The sequence below is a fragment of the Psammomys obesus genome, unplaced genomic scaffold (genome assembly GCF_907164565.1).
Source record: "Psammomys obesus unplaced genomic scaffold, mPsaObe1.curated_primary_1811, whole genome shotgun sequence".
NCBI lineage: Eukaryota > Metazoa > Chordata > Mammalia > Rodentia > Muridae > Psammomys > Psammomys obesus.
In genome coordinates, this window is record NW_026595481.1 from 43,577 (window position 1) to 53,442 (window position 9,866).

Consider the following 9,866-nt stretch of genomic DNA (forward strand, 5'->3'; position numbering starts at 1 on the left):
GGCATAATGATCTCCGGAGGCCCTCCTGGACCCAGATTTTTTGGGTCTGTTGGTCTCCTTGTGGAGCTCTTGTCCCCTTCAGGTCTTTCTGTCTCCCCCTTCTTCCATAAGATTCCATGCACTCTGGCCAAAGTTTGGCTATGAGTTTCAGCATCTGCTTCGATACCAGAGTGTTAAAGGTACTAAGAAGACTTCCTTATCACAAACAACTGTAGTTCATGGAAAGAATCACAAAAATAGTAAAAACTGAAGTCCCAGTTCATCCTGTGCTATCCTCTTTGACTCTATGTTAATGTCTTGTACTTTATAATTTCTTATCATGAAATCCAATGTTCCTTTAGTGCATTATTTTCTAATTATTTTAATTATAGTCTAATTAGTTTCTAATTATATTCCAATTATTGTTTATGTTGTATGTATATCTATGTATGTGTGTGGACACATGTGCCATAACACCCTATTGTAGTCAAAGGACTACTTGCTAGAGGAAGTTCTTTTCTACTATGTGGACTCTGAGAACTGAACTCAAGTTGTCAGACTTGGTAACAAACGCCTTTACCCAATGAGCCATTTTGTTGGCCAACATTGTTTTATTTCAAGCTTTATTTTCAGGCTTTGAATTTTTCACCATTCATTCATTATTGTTCTTTTAAATATTTTTTTTAATTTGTCCTCATTGCTCTACAGAAACAACTGGGTTTATGGTCTCCAGGTTGAGTGACAGTTCTTCTGCAGTCCATCTGCAAATACTCCTGGTTCTTCTTTTCTCCTGAATGCCCTTTGTTTCCCAAAGCTCCTTGCTGGCTTACTTGCCAGAGAAAGTTTGATTTCCCACTTCTCTGTTCATTCTTGCCCAACTCGGAGAACTCAAAGCTCTTGGTTCATCCAACTGTCTCCTCAAGCCAGGGAGTTCTGAGTAAACATCCTTGAATAGCACAGAGAGAGAGAGAGAGAGAGAGAGAGAGAGAGAGAGGAAATTAGTGCATATTCCCAGGCCCACAGAGTCTCTGGCTGTTCTCCAGTGATACACAGGAAGTTCCACTTTACAAGCATCCAAGTGATTCTGATGTCTGAGATCTCCATAGGGCAATGTTTCAGAAATGTTATTCTGGGTATTAATGACCTGAGGTTGAAATATCACACAGTCATCAAAAAGCAAACTTGAGCCCCTCTTTCTCTGCTAATGGCCTGCCACAACATCACCCTGCAGAAATGTTTTAACTACCCCACAATCCTACATCAGGTGAGACCAGGGTCCCAGGCACTGGCTCCTCATTTCACTCTGGCCTATGCCAAAGATGTAAAATTTGGTGGGATACTTGAGTCTTAACTTACACCTTTCAAGGTGTAAATGTTTTAGTTGATGCTGTGGCTGTTACAAAGGGGCTAAAGGGAAGAATAGTGATTATTGAACAGAGAAGGGGAAGTCCCAAAGTAACAAAAGATGGCATCACTGTTGCAAAATCGATTGATTTAAAGGATAAATGCAAAAGTATCTGTGCTAAACTTGTTTGGGATGTTGCCAATAACACAAATGAAGAGGCCAGGGATGCCACTGTCTCTGCTACTGTTTTGAAACATTCTATTGCCAAGGAGAGCCTTGAGAAGATCAGCAAAGGGGCTAATCCAGTGGAAATCCAGAGAGGTGTGATATTGGCTATTGCTACTGTAACTCCTGAACTTATAATTTCTACAAATGGAGACAAAGACATTGAAAACATACTTTCTCACATATTGAAAAAGGTTGAAAAATGTTGGAAGAAAGGGTGTCATCACAGTGAAGGATGGAAAAATCCTGAATGATGAATTAGAAATTATTTAAGGCATGAAGTTTGACAGAGGATATACTTCCACATACTTTATCAACACACCAGACAGTAAAAAATCTGAATTCCAAGATGTCCATGTTCTGTTGAGTGAACAGATTTCTAGTGTTTTGTCCATTGTACCTGCTCTTAAAATTGCCAATGCTCATCGGAAGCCCTTGGTCATAATTGCTGAACATGCTGATTGAGAAGCTCTAAGCACACTAGTTTGGAACAGGATAAAAGCTGGTCTTCAGGTTGTAGCAGTCAAAGCTCCAGATTTGGAGACAATAGAAAGCAGCTTAAAGATATGGCTATTGCTACTTGTGATGTGGTTTTTGGAGAAGAAGGTTTGAATCTTAATCTTAAAGATGTTGAAGTCCATGACTTAGGAAAAGTTGTCACCAAAGATGAAGCCATGCTTTTTTTTTTATTTTGACTATTTATTCTAAGAGACATTTAAAATATGTTTTAAACATTGTATTGAATTTTTATGAAAGTGTAATACATAAATAGAAAAAACAAAATATATACAAAATAATTATAAACTATTTTTTGATGATCAGAAGAGTAATATTGTATTTTCTCAGAGCAGTCAATTTTTTTGCATCTCTTCTTCCTTCCTTTCTTTCTTCCTTCCTTTCTTTCTTCATTCCTTTCTTCTTTCTTTCTCTCTCTCTCTCTTTCTCTTTCGCTCTTTCTTTCATCCAGCCTTGATGAGACTTGATATGCTATGGTCAGACAGAAGGGGAGAAGGTCCTCCCCTATCAGGGGACTAGGGAAACAACATAGAGGGAGAAGAGGGAGGGTGTGTAGGAGGACTGGGAGGAGACAAGGGAGGGGGATGCAAAAGGGATACAAAGTGAATAAATTGTAAGAAATAAAGAAGCCATGCTTTTTAAAGGAAAAGGTGGCAAAGCTCAAACTGACAAACAGCTCAGACTATGATCTACAATTAATAAGTGTGACCTCATGAAACTGAAAAGTTTCTATAAAGCAAAGGACAAAATTTCAACAGAACAAAATGACAGCATACAGAATGGAAAGAGATCTTCACTAACCCCACATCCAATAGAGAGCTGTTATCCAAAATATATAAAGAACTGAAGAAATTAGACACCAACAAACCAAATAATCCAAATGGGGTACAGAGCTAAGCAGAGAATTCGCAACAGAGAAATATCAAATGGCAGAGAAACACTTAGAGAAATGGTTGGCATCCTTGGTCATTAGGGAAATACAAATCAAAACAACTCTCTGATTTCATCTTACGTCTATCAGAATGACTAAGATCAAAAGCTCAAGTGACAACACATGCTGGAGAGGATGTGGAGAAAGGAGAAGCTGACTCCATAGTTGGTGGAGTGCAAACTTGTACAACCATTTTGGAATCAATCTGGCATTTCTCAAAAAATTGGGAATAGTGCTACCCCAAGATCCAGCTTTACCACTCCTGGGCATATACCCAAAATATGCCCCACCACTCAATAACGACATTTGCTCAGCTATGTTCAGCGAAGCTTTATCTGTAATAGCCAGAATCTGGAAACAACCTACATGTTAATCAACAGAGTAATGAATACAGAAATTGAGGTACATTTACACAGTGGAATATTACTCAGCTATTAACAACAAGAAAATTTGCAGGCAAATGGATAGAACTAGAAAAGATCATCCTTAGTGAGGTTGATGCTTCGAAAGACAGGCATGGTATACACTCACTTATAAGCGGATGTAAGCCATATAATATAGGATAGCCATACTAAACTCAACAGACCTAAATAAACTAAACACTAAGAAGGACCTTAGGGAGGACGCTCAAATATTCAGAATGGCAAACAGGATAGACATCAGAAGCAGTGGAAGAGAGGAAACAGGATGGGAGCCTACTATTGAGTGTCCTCTGAAAAGCTCCACCTAACTGTACTGACTTAAATCACCCAATCTTTCCCTGGAAAAAGACTAGCAGACTGGCGGGCCGAGCCGCTCTCATTCAGCTGTGCTCCAGACACAGGCACAAACAGTTGCTGCGCGCAAAATGTCCAACTGGGTCACAGCAGCTGATCATTAAATTTACAGCAAGAAACCCAGAAATAGGGCAGCTGTCCTCAGGACTTCCCTGGGTGAGAGGAGAACCCTCTCGACTAACAAAGACCACAGTTACCACTCAGGTCTCTATCCCTGAGGAGAGCAACAGCAACTCCTGAAAAAATGCCAGCCATCCAGGGACTATACCCAAAAAGCTGATAAGACATCCTTCAGGAAAAACCAGCTTTCTGCAAAGGGGATTCTTTCCACCACAGGATCCCCAGAAACCACCAGAAAATAACCCAAAACACCAAAGATAGCACAATGGGTAGAGGACACCATAAAAGCTCAAGCAACAAAAGACAGAGCAATATGACATCTCCAGAACCCAGTTACCCAGGGGCAAGTAGCCCTGGACAACCAAGCATAACTGAAATCCTAGAAGATGACCTAACAACTATGCTCATGAAAATGATAACAGAGGAAACAAATAAGATATGCAAAGACCTAGAGGAAGATAAACTCAAACAGAATATTGTCATCCGTAAAGAAATAGAGAAAGCTGCAGCCAGTTTATGGCCTTTAGAAAAGAAATGCTTAAAGCACTGAATGAAATAAGAAAAACAGAGTTGAAGGAACTAAAAGAAAAACAGGAAAGTACAATCAGACAGGTGAAGGAAGTAAACAAAACAACTCAACCTGAAGATAGAACTAGAAAAATTAAAGAAAACACAAATGGAGGAAATAATGGAAAGGAAGAATTTAGGGAAGAAAACAGGAATTACAAAGGTAAGCATAACCAACAGACTATAAGAGATGGAAGAAAGAATCTCAACGGTAGAAGATACAATGGAAGAAATCGATGTATCTGTCAAAGAAAATGTTAAATCCAAAAAATTCCTGACACAGACCGTCCAAGAAATCCAAGACAATATGAAAAGACAAAACCTAAGAATAATAGGAATAGAGGAAAAAGAAGACTCCCTTCTCCAAAGCCCAGAAAATATTTTCAAAAAAATCATTGAAGAAAATTTCCCCAAGTTAAAGGAGAGGCCAATAAGAATACATGAGGCCTACAGAACATCCAACAAATTTGACCAGAAAAGAAAATCCTCCTGCCACATAATAATCAAAAAAATCAGGGACAAGACAAGGCTGCCCACTCTCTCCATATCTCTTCAACATAGTGCTGGAAGTTCTTGCTAGAGCAATAAGACAGTTGAAGGAGATCAAGGGGATACAGATTGGAAATGAAGAAGTCAAAGTATCACTATTTGCAGATGATATGATAGTATACATGAGTGACACCAAAAACTCCACCATGGAAGTCCTATAGCTGATAAACACCTTCAGCAAAGTGGCCAGATACAAAATTAACTCAAAAAAAATCAGTAGCCCTCCTGTATACAAAAGACAATAGGGCTGAGAAGAAAACAACACCCTTCACAATAGCCACAAATGACATAAGGTAACTCAGAGTAACCCTAAACAAGGAAGTAAAAGACTTGTATGAAAAAAATTTCAAGTCTCTGAAGAAAGAATTAGAAGAAGATATGAGAAGATGGAAAGATCTCCCATGCTCATGGCTTGGCAGGATTAGCATAGTAAAAATGGCCATTTTACCAAAAGCAATCTACAGATTCAGTGCAATTTCCATCAAGTTACCAACACAATTCTTTACAGACCTGGAAAGAAAAATTCTCAACTTCATATGGAATAACAAGAAACCCAGAATTGCTCAAACAGTCCTCTACAATAAAAGATCTTCTGGAGGTATCTCCATCCCTGATCTTAAGTTGTACTATAGAGCAACAGTTTTAAAAACTGCATGGTACTGGCATAGAAACAGAATGGTGGATCAATGGAATCGAACAGAGGACCCAGAAATAAACCCACACACTTATGGACACCTGATCTTTGACTAAGATGCCAAAACCATACAATGGAAAATAGATAGCATCTTCAACAAATGGTGCTGGTCCAACTGGATGTCTACATGTAAAAAAATGAAAATAGATCCATACTTATCACCCTGCACAAAACTGAAATCCAAGTGGATCAAAGACCTCAACATAAAACCACACACATTAAATCGGCTAGAAAATAAGTGGGGAGTACCCTAGAACTCATTGGTACGGGCAATAACTTCCTGAACAGAACACCAACAGAACAGTCTCTAAGACCAACAATCAATAAATGGGACCTCATGAAACTGAAAAGCTTCTGTAAAGCAAAGGACACCGTCATCAAAACAAAGCAACTGCCTACAGATTGGGAAGAATCTTCACCAACCCTTTATCTGACAGAGGACTCATATCTAATATATATAAAGAACTAAGAAAATATATATAAAGAAAAGCAGCAAGTGACCACAAAGTGGAGGGGGAAGACAAGATGGCGGCACCAGGAGAACACTGTGCCTGAGAAGTGGGACAACACACTCCGTGCAGCGACCAGGAGACTGAACTCTGGGCCCTAAAAGAACAGCGATCAATCGTGTTTCCCAGGAGAGGGGAGGCTCCCACGGCGTGGGAATCGGTCGGGTCCACTCTCCGCTGCCCAGCCAGAACCCGGAAGAGAACCCGGATAACGCGGGCTTTGGGTCTCCGGGCTGGTGCTGCAAGCCTGCTTCTCCCGATCAGTTTCCCAGGCTGATTGGTGGGCACATGGGTGCCTGAGGCTGGGAGTCCCAGTCGCAAAAAAAACCCATGGGGAAGGAAAGTTACCAGACTGGTCACTGATCACCCAGTCTTTCCCTGGAAGGTCTCTTCCATGGGGCTGGTACCTGCCGCCATCACAATTGAGCTCGTGCCGCATACGGATTTCAGCTGCGCGCCCAGCTCAAAATCCCTACTCCCTCTTCGGAGGAGGCAGGAGGCATCCAGCAGAATCTGCCACAGACCACATTGTCTGTACCCAACCCGTGATCAGGGCTGAGAAAACCCAATCATTTTGGGCACTCCCCCAAACGCCGCCATAACCCTGCCGCAGTGGAGTGGAAGGATAAAGACGCGCACAATGGCTTCACAGTGCAGGAACTCCAGTGCTGCCGGCCGCTCCTAGCAAACAAACTACAGCTCGGGATCTGGGACTGTGGTCATTCTACACGTCCTGAGATTCTCCTGGGTCCAGCGCAATAAGGTCTAGCAGCAAGTTCTATCACCGGCGCACCCCCCCCCTCGACCCCTGGCAGAGAAATGCCTGCTCAGGCTCAGGCCTCAGGATCCAACTGAGAAACCCCAACCCCTGCGGACACTCCCCTGAGAGCACCTCCATAAGCTTGCCCTAGCAGAGGAGAAGATCAGAGGGGAAGGACAGAGAGGCAGCCTGCCAAGGACACAGCACCCTCTCTCCAGCTCACCCAGTGGCCCCTAGCAGAGAAACCCAAGCTCTGGATCTGAGGACACTCAACCCTACCCGGTACTCTCTTGGGATCAGCAAACATAGATTCTACCGCTAGGTGGCTTCTGGCAGAGAGATCTGGGCCCGGGATCTGGAATTGAGTACACTCATCCTAACTCTTTCCCGTGCCACCTAGAGACCAGTCAAAATAACCCCTCCTGGCAGAGGGAAAGGACAAAGAGGCAGCACACAGGAGAGGTGGACACTGAGTCCAGCGGCCACAGTGTCACAGAGCTGACTGTTAGCCTATTCGTGCACTTCCGCAGCAGGACGAAAACAGAGAGTAGTGAGCAAGGGGAACTCCTGTGCATTCCAACTGGTCCTGCAAGAGAGTGAGTGAGCCTTCTAGGGAGAGATTGCCGCAGACCCAGGGCCTCTCCACAGAAGCAACCAGACGAGATCCCTGCCACCCACACCCCTAGTGTGGGCATCATAGGGATTCTTGGGATAGTGACCCCAACATTGAAGCCTCTGCCTTGCGGGTCCACCAGGGTATTCCAGGCAAACAATCCCTGGATCTCAGTCAGAACTGCGTAATAGTGGCTTGCAGGCCACTGCAATACTCAGAGAATCCGCGCATGCACACTGCGCACACTAAAAGCGCAAGCAAATAGCGCCAGCGTCACATTCTTTACTTAGGCAAAACTGAAAACACAGTGCACACTCCAAAAGCAGTGAACCTCTCTCATCTTCCTGAAAAAACAGTCCAGAAAACAGAAAGAGAGGATCATAGCCCAAAGACAATCTTGAGGAACAACCAGCGAGGATTATAAATAACCAGATGGCTAGAGGCAGACATAAGAACACTCCCAAAAAAAATCAGGACATAAGAACCTCACCAGCAAACCCACAAAACAATGGACACTTCAATTCACTAGATATACAAGAAAACAAGCTCAAAACTATGTTTCTCCAGCTATTAGAGGCCCATAGAGATGAAATGAACAAAGCCATCAGAGAAATAACCAAAGAAATCGAGACTAACCAAGAGGAAACAAATCGTGCTCTCAGAGAAATGACCACGAAAATTGAGGCAAACAGAGAAGAAATGCACAAAGCTCTCAAAGAAATGTCCACACAAATGAAGGCAAATAAAGAAGAAATAAACAAAGCTCTCATTGAAATACAGGCAATTATACCCAAAGAAGTAGAGGCAAAATTAGTGATACATAGAGAGGAAATGGACAAAAAAATAGAAGCTATCATTGAAAAGCAGGAATCCACATTCAAACAGATGAAGGAAATGGTGCAAGACATAAAAACAGAATTAGAATCAATAAAGAAAACACAAATAGAGAAAAACCAGGAACTGGAGAACATAGAGAAAAGATCAGGCACTACAAAGGTAAGCATCACCAACAGAATACAAGGGATGGAAGAAAGAATCTCAGGAGCTGAAGATACACTTGCGAAAATTGACACGTCTCTCAAAGAAAAAATAAAATCAGAAAAGTTCCAAACACAAAACATCCAAGAAATCAAGGACACCATGAAAAGACAAAATCTAAGAATAATAGGAGTAGAAGAAAAAGAAGACATCAGGCTCAAAGGTCCGGAAAATATTTTTAAGAAAATTATAGAAGAAAACTTTCCCAACTTAAAGAAGGAGATGGCCATAAACATAAAAGAGGCCTACAGAACACCAAGTAGACTAGACCAGAAAAGAAATTCTTCAAGTCACATCATAGTCAAAACACTGAACCTACATAACAAAGAAAAAATTCTAAAAGCAGCAAGGGAAAAAGGCCAAGTAACATATGAAGGTAGACCTATCAGAATCACAGCAGATTTCTCAGCAGAAACTATGAAAGCCAGAAGGGCCTGGACAGAAATCATACAGTCCTTACGGGACCACAGATTCCAACCCAGACTACTATACCCAGCAAAACTTTGAATCAACATAGACGGAGAATTCAAGATATTCCAAGACAAAACCAAATTTAAACAATATCTACATAGTAACCCAGCTCTACAGAAGTTACTAGAAGGGAAACTCCAAACCAAAGAAAACAACTACATCGAAGGAAACAGAGGAAATAGATAACTACACAACAAAAAAACCAAAAGAATACAAGCAATGAAACTCAGTGACACCACCAACACCACATCTAAAGTAAGTAACAATTGTTGGTCACTAGTTTCTATCAACATCAACGGACTCAACTCCCCAATTAAAAGACCCAGACTAACAGAATGGTTGCGGAAACAGGATCCATCATTCTGTTGCATCCAAGAAACACACCTAGGCAACAAAGATAAACACTACCTCAAAGCAAAGGGCTGGAAAAATATCTTTCAAGCAAATGGTTCCAGAAAACAAGCGGGAGTAGCCATCCTAATATCTAATAAAATAGACTTTCAACCCAAGTTAATCAAAAAAGATAAGGACGGCCACTATATTCTCATCAAAGGAAAAATCCACCAAGAGGACATCACAATTTTGAATATCTATGCCCCAAATACAAGAGCACCTACATTCGTAAATGAAACAATATTAAAGCTTAAATCACACATTGATCCTAATACCCTAATAGTGGGAGACTTCAACACTCCACTCTCACCAAGGGACAGATCAACTAGATAGAAAACAAATAGGGAAATAAAAATACTTACAGAAACCCTAAATCAAAT

At 41.4% G+C, this 9,866-nt stretch overlaps 1 pseudogene; it reads left to right on the forward strand.

The window, feature by feature from the left end:
* Positions 1–1,183: 1,183 nt before the first annotated feature.
* LOC129685765 (60 kDa heat shock protein, mitochondrial-like) lies at positions 1,184–2,244 on the forward strand (annotated as a pseudogene).
* Positions 2,245–9,866: the final 7,622 nt, after the last annotated feature.